Below are 13,078 nucleotides of genomic sequence, written 5' to 3' on the forward strand. Positions count from 1 at the left end.
CTACATCTACAGGCAGTCCACCCATAGGTGGCAATCTTCAATCCATTGAGTGAATGGGACCGTATATTTATCTTTCCAATGCTGCAATATCAGTCTTTTAGCTGTAGGCAGGGTACGGAGACTCCACTTACATTATTCTATAGTCAGTTTCCATGTAACAGATATGCAATTCAAAAGATGACTGATAAGAAATATGTTTAAAAACTAATAATAGGTTTTTTTTTTAAGTTTTAAAAGATTAAATAGTTGTTCTACCATCTCAGGTGTCGCTGAGGCTAAACCCACAATCCTTTATTGTGATAAAATGAATTTCTTTAATTAACATTGAGCCAAGTTTTTATTCTTTTAAAAGCAAGGGACCTATACAGGAAAATAGCGTAATCTTGTGGAAAACATGATGAGTCAGAAAAACGTAGGTAGTAACTTGTACTTGTTTTTTCCCCCAATCTTATAATTACTTGCACACATGGTACCTGCTCTTCCTTATATTTTTTGCATACTTCAAAACCTTGCATATTGAGATGGTCAGGGCCATCTGAATCACTGTGGAAATGTTATTCCATAGAGCATGCATGGTGATGGAGAAGGCACATATCCTGGGTCCTGCCATATGACACTGCTTATATGACCAAAGACATGTGGACCTGGAGTATACCCACTGCAGATCTTATTTGACATTAAGGCTGAGGTGTTCTAAGGGTCAGTATCGCATCAGCCTCCATCCTAAGGTTAAGGAAGGTAAGGAATCCCCTTTTCAATGGAAGAACCTGTTAGAGACTAGGAGCCGTAACTAGATGGCAACACTGAGCCCCTCAATGTTCAATTGGACCTACGAAATGGATATTTCTATTGTACTACAATTGAACTACTATCTCAGCTGCACAGAGGAATTTCTTCCTGAGTTTACATTGGAGTTGGTTGCTGCCGGGACGGAAGGATTTTAACTTGGGAGAATTCAGGATTTCATAGCTCTTATGACAACCTTGGGCTATGACAAACTCATGATTGTCATAAGAGCCATTATCAGTCTACCTAATCTGATAGTAGGAAAGATACAAATAATTCCCTTGCTGTGGATAGATCTCTTTCTATGATTCCTGGATGTTAATCAACATCACTAATTTATGCCAGGAGATAGGCCAATTTTGATGATCCTGCCAAGTATTAAATGTTTCCAATTGATTTCCCAAAGGCATTTCAGGACCTTCCCAGCAGTTTGGAGAGTAGCCCTGTTGAGAATCTTGTTAACCTCTAAAATACAAAGGTAGCGAGGATTCCCAATAAAATTATTCTTGAGCATTTCATTTACCAAAGACTGTTTTTTGAGGTCTGGCAGGTGAAATGGCAGAAGTGACACTGGCATTCTGGTGAGAGAGAAGCTCCCTGAGAATGGGCTCCAGTACAAGTCCAAAAGCATAGAAGACTAAACATCAGGTCCCGGTGACAACCCAGATTACTGCAACACATCCTGACACGTATTTTTGTCTTCATTTGTGGTAAGCTCATTCATGCTTACACTATGGCAGCAAGGATAACAAATTGAAACTATTTCTCAATTATTGTGTCTGTGGATACTGCCCATAGGTAATCTGACTCTTTCCAGAAATGATAGGTTGGAATAGTTAATAACAAGCTAAAGTAGACTTTACAGATAAAATTTGTCGTGTTTATTTTGAATTGAAAGCTGGGGAACAGAGTTTAGTGCCAAGTGTGATGTCTTGTATTGTTAACTAGAGGAAAGCATCCTGCAACCTAGATCTCTGAAAGGATGACCCAACGAGACCACGGTTGTCCAGTTAGCTTTAAATGGCTTATCCCAGGTAGAATATGACATGATAACAAATGTTGTAATATCTAAGGGGTTGCCGCAAAGAAGAAGAAATCAATCTATTTTACAAAGCACCTGAAGGCAAGACAAGAAGCAGTGGATGGAAACTAATCAAGGAAAGAAGCAACCTAGAACTAAGGAGAAATTTTCTGACAATTACTGTAGAACAATTATCTAGTGGAACAACTTGTTTCCAGAAGCTGTGGGTGCTCTAACACTGGATGTTTTAAAGAAGACATTGGACAACTATTTGTCTGAAATGGTATAGGGTTTCCTGCTTCAACAGGAGGATTAGAAGATCTCCAAGGTCCCTTCCAACTCTGATATTCTATAATTCCATCATTCTGCTTCCCAATATTTGCTTGCCAAGAATATTTGCTGGCAGTTTCCTCTTTGTGTGAAATATGTTAAGGATGATGCTCAGAGGAAAGCATTTGCTACAGAGACTCTCTTCATTGGATAAAAGATCACTCCTGATATTCAGTAAACCTCTCTTTTTCCAAGTGTTTTGGAACAGTGGACTATTGGATATAGTGGAATATCATTGAGCTGAATGATGATGCTATTAAGTATAATCGTTATTGTCATTGTACTTAAATACAACAAAATTATTAATATTAATATGGAATGTAACTATGGGCCACTATGAGATGGAATTATGTCATTAAAATGTTTTTCTATTTATGTATTGATATTTTTGTATGCTGATTTATACATAATTTATTATGTTTTGTGCTGTAAGCCATTTAGCTTCATACAATTAAAGCAGCATAAAATGTGTGAAATTAATATAACGAATAGAAAAAAATTACACATAATATATTTTTGTAAGAAGTCCAGCATGATCAAGCTAATGTTCTCCATAATCAGATACATATCCTATCACAGATAATTTGGGCTATCTTTGTTGCAATATAAATATATGGAAGTTATATTGACCTTCAGCCACAACACCAGTATATGATAGCTTAACTTCCAATAATCCATGACAAGCTCTCGCAGTCTTGAATGCTGCACCTATTCATATGATATTCTGTAATCATATTCTATTGGAAATGTGTCTTGTATTATCACAGTAATACATATTCATGGGCCAACTCTGAGAATTTTCTCATTAGGCAAGGTGGAAATTTCACTTATCACTGTTGTCATGCAACTTCATGCATGCAGTTAGCACCAATTGATGAAATCCCCCAAATGCCTGAATGCAGATGATCCTTGCAAATCTATTGAAATCAATAGAACTTATGCAGAGCAAGTTTTCAAAGACAGTGGGGGCAATTTTACAGTTTTCCACCGTTCTGTAAATACGTTATTAAAGAAAAACCAGGAAACCAAGCTGTACGATTCTAAGGTACTTTCTAAAATGATCAGCAATGTTTAGAGTAATCATACTTTGCATTTTTCAATTGACCTTGTTGAAAAAGGAAACTTTATTGGATTTTAGCAGCTTCCCAGGTCAGTGCTTTTTGAAAACAGAAGAATTAACCTCTCTCTCTCTCTTTGATACTTCCCTTACTAAGAGCAATTTGATGTAATTTTGCAAGAAAGATTGAAAAGTAATATAACAGAATAAAAAAATCCCAATCCGGCTCATTACACTGTGTCTAGCTACCTGCTGGGAGACAAGTGAAAGCTTTAATACTACTTAGTATTCTGTAGAAAAAAAGACATATGTCTAGAAGCTCCTGTCCAAATTAAATCTATATACCTCATTAGAATAAATGGGTGGCAGAATACAGAATTTTAAAAGCAAAAGCATACTTTTGAATAATATATGTAAAAGGAAAGAGTGGATCTCAGAATGCCCCCGATAATTAGATCAATGAAATATTTCCTGGTGTAACTTTGTTCATTCTGACAATTCATTGAATATACCATGTGTAATTTTATTTGGAAGGTTGTTTTAGTGGGGGGTGGAAAAAAGACTACTATAGTAATCCCAAAGGTGCTTTTTAAAGAGGCAACTGGACTTCCTTGTTTTTTTTTGAAGATGTTTTGCTTCTCATCCAAGAAGCTTCTTCAGTTCTGGCTGGATGGTGGGGAATGGAAGAGTTTATATTTTTGCATTTGCATTCCACTCTACAACATAGTCCTTTCAGCAGTTCCAAAAAGTCTCTACACCTATTTACACTACTCAGGTGACCCTGAAGACACAGATAAACCTCCATGTGGCCTCAATTATCTCTAAAAGAATGCAAATGATCAGCTGTCTGCAAGGAATATAAATCCTTCCATTCTCCACCATTTATATATAAAAGCATTTATTCAATTTTTGGTGCTATCTGATTCCAACTGATTCTGGGCAATACATAGAGTCAAAAACAACATAAAACAATGATATATAATAGAGAAGACAAAATAAATTGCAAACTGTCTGTGGTTGTATTTATATTTGTGTTTAGTTGATATTAAGGGTTATTTAAGACTTGTTTTTGAATGGATCTGAATGACTTCATTCACCAAATAATCAATTTGATCTAAGTCTTTTAACATGCCTTTTTAATAAGCTGAGACTGAAATAACATTTGATCAGACATTTGTAATTATTAAAATGTCCATACTGGCCAAGTACCCCCCAAAATTGAATTAAAACTTGACATGGATGAGCTGATGACAGAACGTTGCAGAATATTATTGCTATCAGTTTATTGGAAAGGTGATGTTATAAATCTCTACAAAGGTAGGGGATGTGGAAATGAATCAAGCTATGTCTGTTAAATATAATAGCACTTGATTTCTATTTCTAAGAGATTTTCTTTGATGTTTAGAGTGTGAAGGGCAACACACTTTATGGATAAGTTTGTCTTGCTTTGTAATAGTTCTAGTTCCTGGGTTAAAATATGAGTGAGTTTAACTTACATAAAATGTTCTATCTTATTTTTTGTATGTTTTTACTTTATTGCATTGATGTATTGTAGATTGATGTTCCTTTTATTTAATTAAATACATTTTATTTCATAGTAATTTCCAGTTTTGTCATTTCATTCAGATGTTAAATGAGATATGCTGAAATAAATTTAGATAAATTTAATGCATTTTTGGAATATCAATTTTTGGAGGCTATTCTGAACAGGATGTAGGGATTCAATTATCCATACTTCCAAAATCTAAAATGTCCAGTTTTTTCAACAATATGTGAAAATAAATAAATAAGTAAAATTAGCTATTCAAGAATAAGTCTCCAAATTAAACAGTTTATTTACTATTAAACTCCAGCCAACTTAGAAGAATTTATTGATGAATAGACTTGTAGAGAATTGTAAATGAATCATTTTGTCTTTGGGGTAAACATATAGCATATTACAGTAAGGAGAGAAAAGTCTAAAAGTGCTTAATCTCAAGTCTACGTACTTTTTTCTTTTTTTCAATTTTAAGGAAGCCTATTTGAAAAAAAAAACATGAAATATAAGCTTTGGGACTATATATATTCCCTTCCTAGGATTAAATCAAGTTTTCAGTTATTTCATGGCCATTTGACATATCTAGGGAACCCTATCCAGATGGGACTATAAAGGACTTATATTGCATGCTGGAAAATGCAGATATTTTGAGGGTGACAGTCGGCTATACTCTAGTAGCTTCATTAGAATTACTTCTTGTTAACATAGATGTGAATGAGCAATCAGACAGAGTGAAGATGAAATTAGTACCATTACAGTGCCTGGTTTCCATATCCTTACTTATCATTTCAAGATAGTGCCAAGTATCACTTACTTGGGAAATTGAAATATTCTTCAGGCGCAGCATCTTATCTTTCTCCACTGGATGAAGTCTTTTTTTTTTTTTAACCAAGCCAGAGGCTGCCAGGAAGAGAGATATTGCAATCATTTTAACAGCTCTTGCTTGACATTGATTTGCCCTTTATGAGAAGCCCTTGGAACTTCCCAATAATAAGAATGGCTCCATTTTCATATTATTCATGCAAAATTCTCTTTGGTGCTAATGCACTTACATATTTAATATAATATAACTTTCAAGTAAGTTTTCTATTTATCGCATAGTGGTCTATTTATTTTCCATGTTTGATAGCAAGCCTTGTTGCTAGTTTGTTAGAATACCAGCAGTTTTAGTTGATTTAGTTATTCAATTTACATAGCTGCCCACTCACTGAGTCTAAACAAATATAAACAATCAGAACCAAAAAATCCTTTTAAAACAATTGAAACCATAAAATACAATTTGTGGGTACGCGTAGTCAATGGATTAGAAACAATACAACCATTTTGCATCCAGAGGCATAGGCTTGATGGGAAATCATGTCTTCAGAACTTTCCAGAAGTCAGTAGGGTTGGGGGTAATCTAACTGAGGAGTGAAGATGTAGGGGGGAGATGTTGTGGCAGAAAATTTTTTCTTTGGTCTGGTCAGATGACAATCCTTAGTAGATAGTGGTGTGTACCAAGGACCTGTGGGTAGCCAGAAGAACTGAGGCAGAGACAGGAATAAAAGGCTAACAAGTTTATTCCCTTAAAGTACAAGCTAACACTTCAGAACCGGCTTAGATAGGAACGCGCGCTGCTCGTTTGGACAGCTCCCTATTTATATAGGAGCTGTCAAACGATCAGCCAATCGGCTGTCGAGCGCTTTCCCGCTCAAACCTTTAGTCAGCGCAAACTCAGAACACAACACTCCTCCCCCCTCAAGTTCGCGCAGGCGTAGTCCTGCAAGTAAGCTGGACGCCGCCTGATGCGGCCTGATGCCCTAGGCCCTTCTGCTTCGCTTGGATGCTCTGGCTGTTCGACCGAGGACTCTGCATCGGAGGACGGCGATCGCCTGGGCCGCCGGAGAACGCAGGATGGTGCTGGCCCACCAGGTAAGTCGCCGCTTCGGTTTGGGACTGAGGCTGCCGGATCGCGGTTGACCTCCTCGTTTCCTGGCTCTGCGTTGGTCGTCGTGCCCGTCGGGGTTGGCAGGTTGGTTGACTGCTGCTGGCTTGTTGGAGGTTGGTGCCTGCTCCGCAACTGGTCGCAATGGCGCTTCCAGACTCTGCCGTCGAGGAGCCTGACCCTGTAGGAGCAGGGCCCGGTCTGATCGGTTATTATGCCCGGTAGCCACAAGGGATGTCCTACATAATTCCGGGCATACACTGCCTCCCCCTGGCTGAAGGAACGGGGCCCTCCCCGGGAATCTAACGGGGTGGCCACGGAGTAATTGGGGTGCAAACGGTCTAATGTTGTCCGCAGCCGTCGTCCCATAAGGAGCTCGGCTGGGCTAGTGTTAGTCTCTGGTGAGGGAGTCGTATGTTGGGCGAGTAAAAAGGCGTCAATCCTTTCCTGCCAGGGAAGGTGGTCTAGCTTGGCCAGAGACTCTTTGACGGAGCGGACAGCGCGCTCCGCCGAGCCATTGCTAGCGGGATGGAACGGGGAGGTGAGGGCATGTCGGATGCCTTGGGAAGCAAGGAAGGCTTCAAACTTGGCAGCTGTCAGTTGCGGTCCATTGTCGGACACCAACACGTCGGGCAGGCCATGGGTGGCAAACAAGCGACGCAGGGTCGCTATTAGCGCATCTGCAGTGGTAGTGGACATGTGGACGACCTCGAGCCATTTCGAGAAAGCATCCACAACGACAAGGAGCATGTGGCCGTGAATAGGGCCAGCAAAATCAACGTGAATGCGGGACCATGGAGCCGAAGGTGGCTCCCACGTTCGCGGCTCAGCTTTTGGTGGCAGCGCCTGGGCACCTTGGCATTTCAGGCAGCCGGCGACATGGTCGGCGATGCCTTGGTCTAGCTTAGGCCACCATACATAACTTCTACCTAAGGCTTTCATCCGGACAATTCCCGGGTGAGCGTGATGTAGCTGCCGCAAGACAGTAGTCCTCAGTGAGGCAGGTACGACAACCCTATGGCCCCAAAGCAAACAGCCGCGCTGAACGGAGAGCTCCGCTAGGCGAGATTTAAAGGGAAGGTAAACGGTGTCTACGGGGTCTTTTGGCCACCCTCGCTTAACCCAGTCTAGCACCCGGGAAATTACCTGATCCCTTGCGGACTCCCGGGCGATGTCGGCGGCAGAGAGAGGAAGGTTGAGGTCGTCGATTAGGAAGACAGGCGCGGCAGCAGCAGGGTCGTCCACGGCCTCTGGCAGGGGGCAGCGGCTGAGAGCATCAGCGTGGGCGATCTGCTTCCCTAGTCTGTGGTTCAGCTGATAATCGTAGGAAGCCAGGAACACAAACCAGCGGGTCATGCGTGGGGAGAGAACCTGTGGGGCAGGGCGATCTCCTGCCAGCAGCCCTAGCAGGGGCTTGTGATCGGTGACAATTTGGAATGGGCGGCCGTACAAGTAATGGTGGAACCGGCGCACCCCAGCCACAATGGCAAGAGCCTCTTTATCAATTTGGGCATAGTTACGTTCAGCGGCAGAGAGCGTGCGGGAAAAATAGGCAACTGGCACCTCTGCTCCGCTGGGTAACTGATGGGACAGGACGGCGCCCACCCCATAGGGTGAAGCGTCACAAGCAAGCACAAGGGGCAAATGCTCGCTGTACTGCACCAGCACATCGTTGGAAACAAGCAGGTGCTTGACTGCTATGAATGCGGAGGCTTCCCGGCGGCCCCACACCCAAGGGGCACCCGAGTCAAGGAGGCGATGCAGTGGCTCAGCGACTGTCGCCTTGTGGGGAAGGAAGACAGCGTAAAAATTAAGTAGGCCTAAAAAGGCCTGCAATTCAGCTCTGTTTTTTGGAGCAGGGGCCTCAACGATGGCTTTGGTTTTGGCAGCCGTGGGGTGGATGCCCTTGCCATCGATGAGGAACCCTAAGAATTCTATCTGGGATACCGCAACCTGGCATTTGTCTCTCTTAACCTTCAGGCCCACTTTCTGGAATCTTTGGAGAACCATGCGCAAACGTGCCATGAGTTCCTCCATGGAGGTGGCTGACACAAGGACGTCGTCGAAATAGGGGACGACGCCTTGTAGTCCTTGGAGCAGCCTCTCCATCAAACTCTGGAACAGTCCCGGGGCAATGCTGACCCCAAACTGCAGTCTGCGGCAACGGAACGCACCCCGGTGCGTGACAATTGTCTGTGCTTCAGCTGCTTCATCGTCCACGACCAGCTGTTGGTAGGCTTGGGCAAGGTCGAGCTTCGCGAATACAGTCCCCTCGCCCAAGGTGTGCAACAGATGTTGAACCACGGGTACAGGGTATGCGTGGGCAGGCAAAGCACGGTTGATTGAGCAGCGGTAGTCAGCACAAATCCTCACGCTGCCATCCGGTTTGATGGGAAGCACAATGGATGTTTCCCATTTTGCATGGTCTACTGGCTCCAAAATGCCTTGAGCCACTAACTTGTCCAACTCAGCGTCCACTTTTGGTTTGAGGGCGATGGGCACCCGGCGAGGCTTCATCCGCACTGGCTGTACGGACGGGTCGAGGTTAAAGGAAACCGGCGTGCCCGTGTACTTGCCCAATTTGCCATCAAAAACGTCAGGGAACTCGTTTACCAGGCAGTCGAGTGCGTTGGAGCTGAGGTGGTGAATTCCGCTGATCTGCAGACCCAGGGACTGGAACCAGTCGAGGCCGAGAAGGCTGGGTAGCCGTCCGTCGACTACGATGAGGGGTAGACGGCCATCAAACCCCTTGAACTGCACTCTGACCTTGCGGGTGCCAATTATTGGGATCAGGTTGCCCTGATAGTCTCTAAGCGTGAGATGGCAATCGTTTAGCTGGCGTTTAGAAAGCTTTGGCACAATGCGTTTGATGGTGCTCCACGACACGATAGATGTGGCCGAGCCGGTGTCTAGCTCCATCTCGCAGGGCTTCCCTTCCACCATGACCTTCAATTGGATTTTCCTCTGAAGTTGGTTACACGAGAGGCCATGGTGCGCGTTGCGGAGAATGGAATGGCAGTCCACTCTCGCTTTCTTGGAGCCCTCTATTCTGGGACGATTTGGCCGCAACCGCTCGGTCTGTGTCTCGGAAAAGGACATGGGCTGTGCTGCTCGGCATACTCGGGCGATGTGACCCTTTCTGCCACAGCGCTGGCAGAGAGCTTGCCTGAATCTGCACTCAGCTCTTTCGTGGTTACCTCCGCAACCACTACATGCAGATTTAGGTCTGCTCTTCTGCCGCTGCCAGCTCTTTCTGCTCGCCTCGTCAAGGCGGTTGATGTCCTCATTATATGTTTCAGCATCGGAATCCTCACTTTCTGAGTCAGGCTGACTGGTCAATGTATTAAAGGCATTGGCAGGCTGCGCGGCGTTGGCAGCCCGGGTCTTCGCGATGGTGGCTAGCGAGGCAGCAGCTATCTCGGAGGCCCGTACTTCGTCGAAGGCTTTCTGGAACGACAAGTCTGACTTCGTTAGAAGCCTCTTCTGTAGTTTGAGGTCGCGGAGGCCACACACTAAACGGTCGAGAAGAGCTTCATCTAAGTCCCGGAACTCGCAGTGCAGGGCGGCGGATCGTAAGGCAGCAACGTAGGCACTCACGGACTCCCCCTCAGCTTGGCTTCGCTGATGGAAGGCGTGCCGGCTGGCTATCTTGGACGGGGACGGAGCATAATGGCTCTTCAGTTTGGCCATTAGCTCAGGCCACGGAACGGCCTTTATAGGGTCAGGAGCTGTCAGAGCTCTGGCTGTGTGGAAAACGTCTGAGCCACACACGGACAAGAAAAACGCGCATTTCCTCTCATCTGTCAGCTCGGTAAGGTCGTGTGCGACCAGGAAGCATTCAAATCGAGCCGTGTACGACTCCCATGTCTCAGCTCCATAGTTGAATGGCGCGAAGTTTAACGTGGCCATTCCTGTCAGAACCAACGACGTCTCGTCGCGGTATTATTAAGCGCGGTTCTAGTGACTCAGCGAGTGACTTCAGCTATCAGTGACTTCAGCTTCTCGTACCTCAGTTTGGCAATCCCACCTTCGTCACCAGTGGTGTGTACCAAGGACCTGTGGGTAGCCAGAAGAACTGAGGCAGAGACAGGAATAAAAGGCTAACAAGTTTATTCCCTTAAAGTACAAGCTAACACTTCAGAACCGGCTTAGATAGGAACGCGCGCTGCTCGTTTGGACAGCTCCCTATTTATATAGGAGCTGTCAAACGATCAGCCAATCGGCTGTCGAGCGCTTTCCCGCTCAAACCTTTAGTCAGCGCAAACTCAGAACACAACAGATAGGACTTGTGATATGCTTGTTCTACCAGAAAAAAATTGCCCAGAATGGACAATTAGTCTAGTGATAGTTTGAAGTAGAGGTAGCACCAGGGAGTCTCATGGGTACTAGGGAGTGGTTTGACCATGACATGAAAATCACAGAGAGTCCCCCAATTACACTGCCACTGTTCCAAGAAAATTAGCAAGTGACCTCTCCTATGTTAGGCTCTGGATGACTTGGGATAGGTCCATGGTTATCATGGAGGCCATGAACTTCTGAGTAACTTCAGATCCCACCCAGAGAAAGCAGAATGAAGTTCCTCGGGGCTATAAGCCTGGGAAACTCCACTGCCAACTAGAAATGGAGTCAAGGAGTCCAGGCAGGGAGATTACTATGCACTATAGAGGCTGCTAGAGTAGCAACAATCACATTGATCCTTACAGCCCAACTTTATGGGCTCAGGATCTCACATTCAGTAACCTGTGGAGCAGTATTCTAAAGGTGCTAGAAGCTTCCGGTTAACAATTGCCACACTTACAGTATATCCCCCTCCACCTCAATCCCTGAATTTTTCCTTAAATAATTGCCATATCTTTACTTTTTCACAGGCAAAAACATTGAGTTGTTTTATATTTGAGTTTGACTTTGCCATGCAATAAAATACCAGAGGAGAAGAATGCCCAGGAAATAGAACTTCAATCACTCCTTCTTAGCAGTAGGAATCACACCGAAGTGCTTTTTAAAAACTGATTATATCTTTACAGTACAGCAAAATAGGCTGTGAAAGGGCACGGAAACAAGCTTCTGTTTTTAAAAATTCTACTTAGACATAGCACTTCAAGGAGCCCAGCATGTTCGATTCTTTTTTTTTTAAAGCAACATCTATAACAAAGAGCATCTGCTTTAATAAGACATTTATCTGGCCCAGGTTTAGGTTAAATTGAATTGAGGTAAGCCAGGAATGGGGATTCTTATTTTCTCTTGAAAGCTATATTTCTCTAAAGCAGGGAATAACAGTTCCTGGCCATAGAATTGTAGGTGATCCTGAAAATATTTTTGAAGTCTTCAACTCCTTCTGAAGTCTCTGCTTAATTTCAAAGGATTCAGTACAAAATTAGATAATTTCTATCAGTACTATAATATAGATTCTTTCCAGTTTGGAATAGAAAATATAATAAAACTAATATGCAAACAATAGGATAGCGATAAAGGAAAATATTTGTAATTCAGGGGTTTAAATGAGAGGCTGGTGGTGCTTTTTGTGCTTGGTTGTTTTCTTGCATGATTACGACATTATTTAGTTTTGGTAATGAAACCACTGCAAACAACCAATCCCGGAGAGCATCAAGGACTCCTCACAATAGGATGGGCATCACACTTATAATGATAACTCCAAAGTCATCTCCCTGGGAATTGGTAGACAAAGTTTCAAAGTAATCTGAAGATTTAAATGATTTTCCTCTAGAGGCTTTTGAATTTATGCCAAGGTTTGCAGACCCCTCTACTGTATGTTATATCGCAAAAATCTTGGCTTACTGCCTGTGCCATGTGTTCTGGGCACTTCTGTGAAGTGACTTACATCAATTTTCTGTTCTTAGGGATAATTCATCTAGTGCAGGAGTCCTCAAACCTTTTCCTTCATCATCCAAAGTCCTTTTTACTGTTTACCAGAAAGTCCTTATTTAAATGTCTCTGTTGTCATCGGGCCGTTATGGCGAATCTATGGCACATGTACCCAAAGTGGCACATGGAGCCATGTCACCTGGCATGCATGGCATTGCCCGTTCCTCTTCCAGGTTTCTGGCGTGCATGGGCACGTGATTATCAGCTGGCCTTTGCGCATGCTGCAGTGTCGGAAACCAGAAGAGCTGATCTTCTGTTTTTCTGCAGGAGCATGTATGTCCGCCAGCTGATTGGTGCATACGCATAAATGGCAGTAACCAAAAGACTTGCTGGCTGGCATGCATATGCGCTACGGAAACCAGAAGTGCAATTTCCAGCGCACACCTGAGCCTTGGGCAGCTCCTGTTCCAGGTTTTGGGCCAGGCAAGTGCATATGTGCGCAAAGCGTGTATGCATGTGCAAAGTGCTTCATTTTCACACTTGGTGTCTTGTGCACACACGTGTGCTCCCTTTTCAGCACTCAGTGCTGAAAAAGGTCAC

The sequence above is a fragment of the Thamnophis sirtalis genome, unplaced genomic scaffold (assembly GCF_051295495.1).
Source record: "Thamnophis sirtalis isolate CommonGarterSnake01/CBP01778 unplaced genomic scaffold, rThaSir2_p1.2 scaffold_6, whole genome shotgun sequence".
Classification (NCBI taxonomy): Eukaryota; Metazoa; Chordata; class Lepidosauria; order Squamata; family Natricidae; genus Thamnophis; species Thamnophis sirtalis.